The sequence below is a fragment of the Callospermophilus lateralis genome, chromosome 11 (assembly GCF_048772815.1).
Source record: "Callospermophilus lateralis isolate mCalLat2 chromosome 11, mCalLat2.hap1, whole genome shotgun sequence".
NCBI lineage: Eukaryota > Metazoa > Chordata > Mammalia > Rodentia > Sciuridae > Callospermophilus > Callospermophilus lateralis.
The window spans coordinates 91,876,774-91,886,584 of NC_135315.1; the positions used below are offsets into that span (position 1 = coordinate 91,876,774).

General features: G+C 44.7%; 1 pseudogene; it reads left to right on the forward strand.

Moving 5' to 3' along the window:
- LOC143409682 (voltage-gated potassium channel KCNC4 pseudogene) overlaps nucleotides 1–8,145 on the forward strand; it is a 48,793-nt pseudogene extending 40,648 nt beyond the window's left edge.
- The last annotated feature ends 1,666 nt before the right edge of the window (nucleotides 8,146–9,811 follow it).

Here is a 9,811-nt window from a genome sequence, read left to right on the forward strand (position 1 = left end):
TAAACAGAAATCTATTTCCGTTTTGGACCACATACAAGGGCTATGTGATCAGAGGGTTAGGAAACATTAGGTAAGACCCAGTGAGTGGTAACATCTTTATGACGAGGTAATGGAATCCCCTGTTCAACCTGTAAAGCAGGTAAGTCAGTGAAAGTAAATCTGTGCAAGCAGATTTACCAGAAGCACTTTTCAGTTTGAAGAAATGTGTGAGAGACATGTTGCCTCTTTCCTCTTCCCCATTGGAAGCCCAGTTCTTCATGATCCTCTGGAATGATGACAAAATGACATGTTCCTGTTGATGGTGTACTATTAAAGTCCCTACAAAACATAACGGAGGTGCCACAGTACAGATCACATGTCTAATGTGAGCCAAGCTATTGCCATTTGAATGAGATGAATGTACCCACATTTTGGACACCCATAGAAATGGGTATTAGCAGCACATATGTTTTTTGATTTTTACTCTAATTTGTTATATATGAGAGCAGAATGCATTACAATTCATATTACACATATAGAGCACGATTTTTCATATCTCTGGTTATTTACAAAGTGTATTCACACCATTTGAGTTCTTAGGGTAATGATGTCCATCTCATTCCACCATCTTTTTTATGTCCCTTTCCCCCTCCCTTTCCCTCCCTCCCCTTTGTCCCATTTAGAGTTCATCTAATCCTCCCATGCTTCCCTTCCTAACCCCACTATGAGTCAGCCTCTATACCAGAGAAAACATCCAGCATTTGGTTTTTTGGAACTGGCCGGCTTCACTTACCATTATCTTCTCTAACTTCATCCATTTACCTGCAAATGCCACGATTTTATTCTCTTTTAATGCTGAGTGATATTCCACTGTGTATATATATCACAGTTTCTTTATCCATCTACTGAAGGGCATCTAGGTTGGTTCCACAGTTTAGCTATTGTGAATTGAGCTGCAATAAACATTGATGTGGCTGTGTCCCTGCAGTAGGCAGCTTTTAAATCCTTTGGGCACAGACTGAAAAGTGGGATAGCTGGGTCAAATGGTGGTTCCATCCCCAGTTTTCCAAGGAATATTCACAATCCTTTCCATATTGGTTGCACTAATTTGCAGTCTCACCAGCAATATATGAGTGTGCCTTTTTCCCCACACCCTCGCCAACACTTATTGCTGTTTGTCTTCATAATAGCTGCCATTCTGACTGGAGTGAGATGAAATTTTAGACTGGTTTTGATTTGCATTTCTCCAATTGCTAGAGATGTTGAACGTTTTTTCATATATTTGTTGATTGATTATATATCCTCTTCTGGTAACTGTCTGTTCATGTCCTTGATCAATTTATTGATTGGGTTATTTGTTATTTTGGTGTTTGGCTTTTTGAGTTCTTTATATAACCTAGTGATTAGTGCTCTATCTGATGTGCGTGTGGCAAAAATTTGCTCCCAGGCTGTAGGCTCTCTATTCACCTGACTGATTGTTTCTCTTGCTGAAAACAAGCTTTTTAGTTTGAACCCATCCCATTTAGTAATTCTTGTGCTATAGGAGTCTTATCCTATATGATGGAGATTGGGGCCTACTTTTTCTTCTATTAGACTCTGGGTCTCTGGTTTAATTCCTAGGTCCTTGATCCTCTTTGAGTTGATTTTTGTGCATGGTGAGAGATAGGGAATTAATTTTATTTTGTTGCATATGGATTTCCAGTTCTCCCAGCATTATTTGTTGAAGAGGCTATCATTTCTCCAATGTATGTTTTTGGCACCTTTGCCAACATAAGATGACTGTAATTATGTGGGTTAGTCTCTGTGTCCTTTATTCTGTTATATTGGTCTACCAGTCTGTTTTTTTGTGCCAATACCATGCTGTTTTTGTTACTATTGCTCTGCAGTATAATTTAAGGTCTGGTATAGTGATGCCACCTGCTTCACTCTTCTTGCTAAGGATTTCTGTAGCTATTCTGGGTCTCTTATTTTTCCAGATGAATTTCTTAACTGCTTTTTCTATTTCTTTCTCTGTGTGTGTGTGTGTGTGTGTGTGTGTGTGTGTTGCTGGGGGTTGAACCCAGGGCCTTGTGCATGAAAGGCAGATACTCTACCAATTAAGCTATATCCCCAGCCCCTGCTTTTTCTATTTCCATGAGGAATGTCATTGGGATTTTGATTGGAATTGCATTAAATCTGTATAGTGTCTTTGGAAGTATGGTCATTTTGATAATATTAATTCTGCCTATCCAAGACCAAGGTAGATCTTTCCATTTTCTAAAGTCTTCTTTAATTTCTATCTTTAGTGTTCTGTAGTTTTCATTGTAGAGGTCTTTCACCTCTTTTATTAGGTTGATTCCCAAGGTTTTTTTTTTTTGAGGCTATAGTAAATTTGATATATTTTTATAAGTAGTATAGTTTTCCTTGTTTCCCTTTCAGAGGACTTGTCACTGATATACAGAAATGCCTTTGATTTATGGGTGTTGATTTTGTATCTTGCTACTTTGCTGAATTCACTTACTAGTTCTAGAAATTTTCTAGGGAAATTTTTTGGATCTTCTAGGTATAGAATCATATTGTTGGAAAACAGTGCTAATTTAAGTTCTTTTCCTATATTGTATCCCTTTAATTTCTTTCGTCTAATTGCTCTGGTCAGTGTTTCAAGAATGATGTTAAATGGAAGTGGTAAAAGAGGGCATCCCTGTCTTGTTCCAGTTTTTAGAGGAAACACTTTCAATTTTTCTCCATTTAGAATGATGTTGGCCTGGGGCTTAGCATAGATAGCTTTTACAATGTTGAGATATGTTCTTGATATCCCTAGTTTTTCCAGGGTTTTGAACATGCATGGGGTGCTGTATTTTGTCAAATGATTTTTCTGCATCTATTGAGATGATCATATGGTTCTTATCTTTAAGTCTATTGGTATGATGAATTACATTTATTGATTTCCGAATGTTGAACCAACCTTGCATCCCTGGGATGGATCTCACTTGATCATGGTGCGGAATCTTTTTGATATGTTTTTGTATTCGATTTGCCAGAATTTTATTGAAAAATTTTGCATCTATGTTCATTAGAGAGATTGGTCTGAAGTTTTCTTTCTTGGATGTGTCTTTGCCTAGTTTTGGAATCAGAGTGACATTGGCCTCATTGAATGAGTTTGGAAGTGCTCCAGAGCACAGGGCCACAGCATGGGTAGGGACAGCCTCCCAGGCAGTGCAGACGAGCATCCTCTCTCACTTTCTTGGGGGTAGAGATGCCCAAGGTCAAAAGTGCATGTACCAGGCCCGGCCTCCACTGGACACTCTTCCCCACTCCCTGCTGGACCCAAAGGCAGCCCGTTGCCTGGAGTGCAGGGAAGTTCAAAGGCAGTCGGATGTCAGCATGGGACGGGAGTGGACGGCCCATTCACACCCATCTCAGTCCAAGTAGAAGATGGTGGAGAGCGAGACAATGGCCAAGGTCCACCACTCTCTGGCTCTGCAGCTCCAGGCTTGGCTTCCTTGTACCTGCAGAAGAAAGAGAGCCGGAGGGAACCCCAAATTCAAGGTCGGGGTGCACTGAGAAGCTGGCCATCGTGATGTGGCATGGCAACTGAGGCGGGTTGCATGCCACTTACCTGAAGCACCGCTCGCCCTGCCAGGCAACACCCTGCAGCACAGCTCCCGCCACCTTTCTGCTCTTTTTAGTGGTGGCTGCCTGAGCCTGGACCTGGAGGGCGTTGGTATCAATCCTGCGGAGGGCCCCGACCCAGGTGGCTAGCTCCGATAGCCCTGGGTATTACAGTGGCTGCCTGGGGCCAGCACCAAGGACAAGCTCAGCCTGGGCTCGCAGCGCACATAGCTGAGGAGACCAGCAGCCAAGCAGCCACCTGGTGTCCAGTGGAGACAGAGAAGACTCCTACTGTTTAATATTATTTTAAGAGACAATAAGTACAGTCGGCTCCAGAGACTGAGGCAGGAGGATCACAAGTTCAAAGCCAGCCTCAGCAACTTAGCGAGGCCCTGTCTCAAAGTAAAATATTAAAAAAGGGCTGGGAATGTGGCTCAGTGGCTAAGCACCCCTATGTCCAATCCCTGGAAAGGAAGGAAGGAAGGAGGGAGGGAAGGAAGGAAGGAAGGGAGGGAGGGAGGAAGGAGATGAAGAGGGTTTGCAAGTCCACAGGAGTGCATCAGGCAAGACAAGATGATATAGGCAGGACCTCACAGACCATTGTGAAACCTTCTGGGCTTTTACGCTAATACTAGTATTTTTGAAGAGGTTGGAACACAAGACTAATGCATTTTCTCTCAATCCACCTTCGACTGCTTGAGTTTAGTCTTAGAGCAGTGAACATGTGATTATACAACTGTTCTGTTAAGCAATTTGAAACTAAAGATCAAAAGCCTTAAAATGGTCAATGCCCACCACTCATAAAAAAATAACAAAAATCATATTTTTGAATAGAAAAAAAATAATGGTAATATAGCTCAGAATAAGATTAACAAAAAATTGCAGAACCTATGCAAACAGTTTTCAAATTCTAAAGAGTTAGATGAAAGGAGATTTAAATAACAGAGCAAACCCCATTCTCAGCCTCAACGGTATAAATTTTATGTATTTATTTTTCACACATATTATTTATATAGTTGCTTGTTATTTATTATGTATTACCTATGCCTATGAATTTAATGTTATTCTTATAAAGATGAACAAATTGGTCTTTTATACTAAACAATCTCATTCTAAAGTTTGTATGAAGAAATAAACTTGTAAGGATGATCAGGAAAACTCTGTAGAAGCCCTAAAGTGTACAAGTCCTATGATGTGTGAAAGTGTATTTAAAACATGGGCTGTCTGATCTTACCACTCTCATTCAATGACATGTTCAGTTCTAAACATTGCAACAAGCCCGTAACAAAAGGCATGCAGGTGGGAAAAGAAGAAATAAACCGCCCCTGTTTGCAGATGACATAATTAACTACTTAGAAAATCCTCTGGAATCTACTAAAAAAACTCTTAGAACTAACAAGTGGATTTAGAAAGATGAAGAGATACAAGATGACACAAAATCAATTGCATTTCTATGTACTGAAAACAAAAAAAAGTGGAATCACAATATAAAAACACAAACCATTCATAATAGCTTCAAAGGAAATGAAATAGTTAGGCATCAATCTAATAAAGCATACCTGATCTGTATGCTAAAAACTACAAAATTCTGGTGAAAGAAATCAAAGCCAACTAAGTATTTGGAGAGATATGCTGTATAAATTGGAAGGCCCAACATAGTGAAATTTCAATTCTTACTACATTAATCCATGGGCTCAAAAGTTACTATCCAAATTCCAGCTAGGTCTCTTAAATTTTATTTTTTTAACTGATACATAAAATCATAAACGTTATACATATTAATGGAGCAACATGATGTTTTAATACATGTTTACGCTGTGTCACGTTTAAACCGGGTAAAACACACCTGTTTTCTCAAACATTTATCATTTCCTTATTGGCAAAATTTTCAAATTTCTTCCTTCTGTTTTTTTGGAACTATAGTACATTATTGTTACATACAGTACATTGTTTCTCTGCCTTTTGGCTGAGATGGCGTTCAGCAATTTTTTTTTTTTTTTTTTTTTGTAGACCAAGCATTGATTCGGGAAGATTCAAAAATAGTGTTGAAGGAAAATGAAGTAGAAGGAATCACTCTTTCCAATGTTAAGCACTACTTTATAACTACAGTAAACAAGACTGTGTGGTATTGGCAGAGGGACAGATGACATACAGATAGTGGAACAGAATAGAGAACCCAGAAATAGAACAACATACAGCATTCAATTAACATGTGATAAAGAAGAAAAGACAATCCAGCGGGGAGAAATGATCTTTTAAACCAATGATGGGGCAACTGCACATCATGGGCAAAACCAAACCCCAAAACCCTTATGTCACTCAAAGAATCATGGACTTACATAAGGTAACCCATAAAATTTCTAAGAGAAAATTGAGAATAAAACCTTTATGACCTACAACTAGTCAAAGAATCCTTAGATGAGACAATAAAAGCACAATTCACAAAGGGGAAGATAGACAAATTAGACTTCATAATAATTTTAAACATTTTCTTTCCAAAGATTCCATTAAGAAGATTAAAATAGGGGCCAAGCCGCAGAGGGGGCTGCCACCGCCTCCTGCCTCCTCCTCGTCTCCTCCCCCTCCCCCGTCTGACGCTGCCTCCTCTGGAAGGGTGTTTGGAGGGCAGCGGCCGCCCCAAGCCGGAGCCCCGCAGCTCTTCTTATGATCAGCTCGGTGTGGTGTGTGTCTCCTCCTACCGCGGGCGCAAGTCGGGGAACAAGCCTCCGTCCAAAACATGTCTGAAGGAGGAGATGGCCAAGGGCGAGGCGTCGGAGAAGATCATCATCAACGTGGGCGGCAGGCGACATGAGACCTACCGCAGCACCCTGCGCACTCTTTCGGGCACTCTCCTCGTCTGGCTGGCTGATCCCTACAGCGGGGGCGGCCGGAGTCAGATGGGGCGGTGCTGGCAGCAGCGGCAGCAGCGGCGGCGGAGGATGTGAATTCTTCAATCAGCACCCGGGCGTTTTCGCCTACGTGCTCAACTACTACCGCGCTGGCAAGCTGCACTGCCCCGCCGACATGTGCGGGCCGCTCTTTGAGGAGGAGCTCACATTTTGGGGCATCGACGAGACCGACGTGGAGCCCTGCTGCTGGATGACCTACCGCCAGCATCGTGACGCTGAGGAGGCGCTCGACTTCTTTGAAAGCCCAGGCGGGGGTGGCGGTGGAGCGGGGCTCAGTGACTAGGTCGACGATGATGAGCGGGAGCTAGCCCTGCAGCGCCTGGGACCGCACGAGGGAGGCGGAGGTCCCGGCGCGGGTTCCGGGGACTGCCGCAGCTGGCAACCACGCATGTGGGCACTCTTTGAGGATCCCTACTCCTCCTGGGCGGCCATGGTGGTAGCATTGGCCTCCCTCTTCTTCATCCTGGTCTCCATCACCACCTTCTGCCTGGAGACTCACGAGGCCTTCAACATCGACCGCAACGTGACGGAGCTCCACCGGGTGGGGAATATCACCAGTGTGCGCTTCTGGCGGGAGGTGGAGACGGAGTCCTGGGTTCACACTGGAGTTCCTGGTGCGAATCGTGTGCTGCCCCAACACGCTGGACTTTGTCAAGAACCTGCTTAACATCATTGACTTTGTGGCCATCCTGCCCTTCTACCTGGAGGTGGGACTGAGCGGTCTGTCGTCCAAGGCAGCCCGTGACGTGTTGGGTTTCCTGCGCCTTGTGCGCTTCGTGCGCATCCTGCGGATCTTCAAGCTCACGTGACACTTCGTGGGGCTGCGCGTGCTGGGCCACACACTCCACGCCAGCACCAACGAGTTCTTGCTGCTCATCATCTTCCTGGCCCTGGGCATGCTCATCTTTGCCACCATGATCTACTATGCTGTACGAATCGGTGCCAGGCCCTCTGACCCACGGGGCAATGACCACACCGACTTCAAGAATATCCCCATCAGCTTCTGGTGGGCTGTGGTCACCATGACAACACTGGGCTACGGCGACATGTACCCCAAGACGTGGTCAGGCATGCTGGTGGGGGCACTGTGTGCACTGGCCGGAATGCTCACCATCGCCATGCCTGTGCCGGTCATCGTCAACAACTTCGGCATGTACTACTCCCTGGCTATGGCCAAGCAGAAGCTGCCCAAGAAACGGAAGAAGCATGTGCCACGGCCACCCCAGCTCGAGTCACCCATTTACTGCAAGTCTGAGGAGTCCTCGCCCCTGGACAGCACCTACAGCGATACCAGCCCCCCTGCCCGGGAAGAGGGTGTAGTGGAGAGGAAACGGGCAGACTCTAAGCAGAATGGTGACGCCAATGCAGTGCTGTCGGACGAGGAGGGAGCTGGCCTCACTCAGCCCCTGGCCTCCGCCCCTACCCCTGAGGAGCGCCAGGCCCTGCGTCGCTCTGGCACACGGGACAGAAACAAGAAGGCAGCTGCCTGCTTCCTGCTCAGTGCTGGGGACTATGCCTGTGCCGATGGCAGTGTCCTGAAAGAAGGCAATGTTGAGCCGAAAGCGTGCGTCCCAGTGTCTCACACCTGTGCTCTTTAAACACAGAGACCTGCCAAGACGCCCTCTCGTCCAACTATGCCCAGGCTGAAGTCCTCACCCTCTCGTAAAGCGGCACCAATGTGAGAGAGACAGGCAGACAGACAGAAAGCCAGAGGCTTAGGGAAACTCTGGAACCCAGGCACGAATCTTTCACTGGGAAAGACTCAGATATCCTTGTTTACACAAGACTGGTGGAAAACCTCCCATGCGACCCTCCGGGCCCAGAGTCATCTGGGCCTGATGTTCTGTTCTACTGTACATTGAAGAGATATATATGCACATATAGTATCTATATTCATACATACTATACTCTTGTGTGTAGTGCACGTGCTATTGGTGGTCTGTCTTCTTTGTAGGCTATGTCTCCCTGAACTCTCTTCCTATCCTCTTTCCCACAAAGATTCCTTGTTTCTTCTGACTGTGTGTGGGGAATGTCCCAGGAAAAGTGCACCTGAGAACCACCCGTCTACCTGGGTGGTCCCAGGACACTCTCTGGGGGTGTTTACCCTGTCAACAGGTGGTCTGTTGAAGTCTGTAGGCGGCCAGACTGCCCCCCAGGGTCACTGCTCCACTAGCCCACCCCCACCCCAGGTTGGGATTCTACCTCCCACCCCACACCCCAGTTGTGGGGGGACTTCCAGGGGCTCCTCTGCAGCCTCTTCCACTCCTTCCAACACCCCATCTGTGTCTTTGATAGAGGGGAGCATTTTGTCACTTTCATTTTTGATTTATTTGTTCTGTCTCCTTCATCCATTTGTTTTCAAAGATGCTGCTGGGCAGACGGGCAGGAAAGGGGTCAGTCTGCCAATCTGGCTCAGGGGTCTGAGAAGGGGACACCTCGGGCAAGAGGAGACCTGTTGCAATACTGTACTTCCTGGCTGGTGGCCAGAGGATGCGTGCAATAGCAAAGGCCAGGTGACCCCTTCAGCCTTGGTCTCGGCCCTCCCCCCTGACCCTCCCTGGTGTTGGTTAAGTCCTTCTCTCAAGCTGTCTCCTCATGTGTGTCTGAGGCACGCCTAGGCCGGGCCCTGCTGCCCTGTCTGCATGCCTTCAACTGTCATGCTGTGCTCGAACCTCAATAAAGACATCGGAGTGTCCTGTTGCTCCTCTAAAAAAAAAAAAAAAAAAAAAGATTAAAATACAAACTACAGACTGGGAGAAATGCCTTCACATCACATTTCCAGTCAAGGACTAGCATCTATAATATATATATATATATATATATATATATATATATATATATATATATATATATATATTTAAAACTCCAAAATTAAACATTAAAAAATGAAAAATTCAGTTTAAAGATGGACAACATAGGCTACATCCAAAAGGATGTACAAATGGTTAATAAGTACATGAAATCAAGTGCAAGATCATCAGCCACAGGAGGAATGCCCGTTAAAACCACCGACATCACCGCACACCTACTAAAATGAGTCACATGTTTAAAGGAAAGTAATAGGGACACTAAATGCCAGTGAAAATATGGAGAAATAATATCACTTGTAAATTATGGTGGTAAAATAAGTGGCACATTCACTCTAGAAAATAGTTTATTAATCTTTAAACTATATCCATTAAAAACAGACTTGCCCTATAATCCAGCATTTGCAATTTTAGGCAAAGAAGTGAAAACTTATTTTTGAGCAGAAAGTTGTATATAAATGTTTATAGACACTTATTCATAAGAACCCAAACCCCAAAACTACCTGAACGTCCTTCAATGGGTGA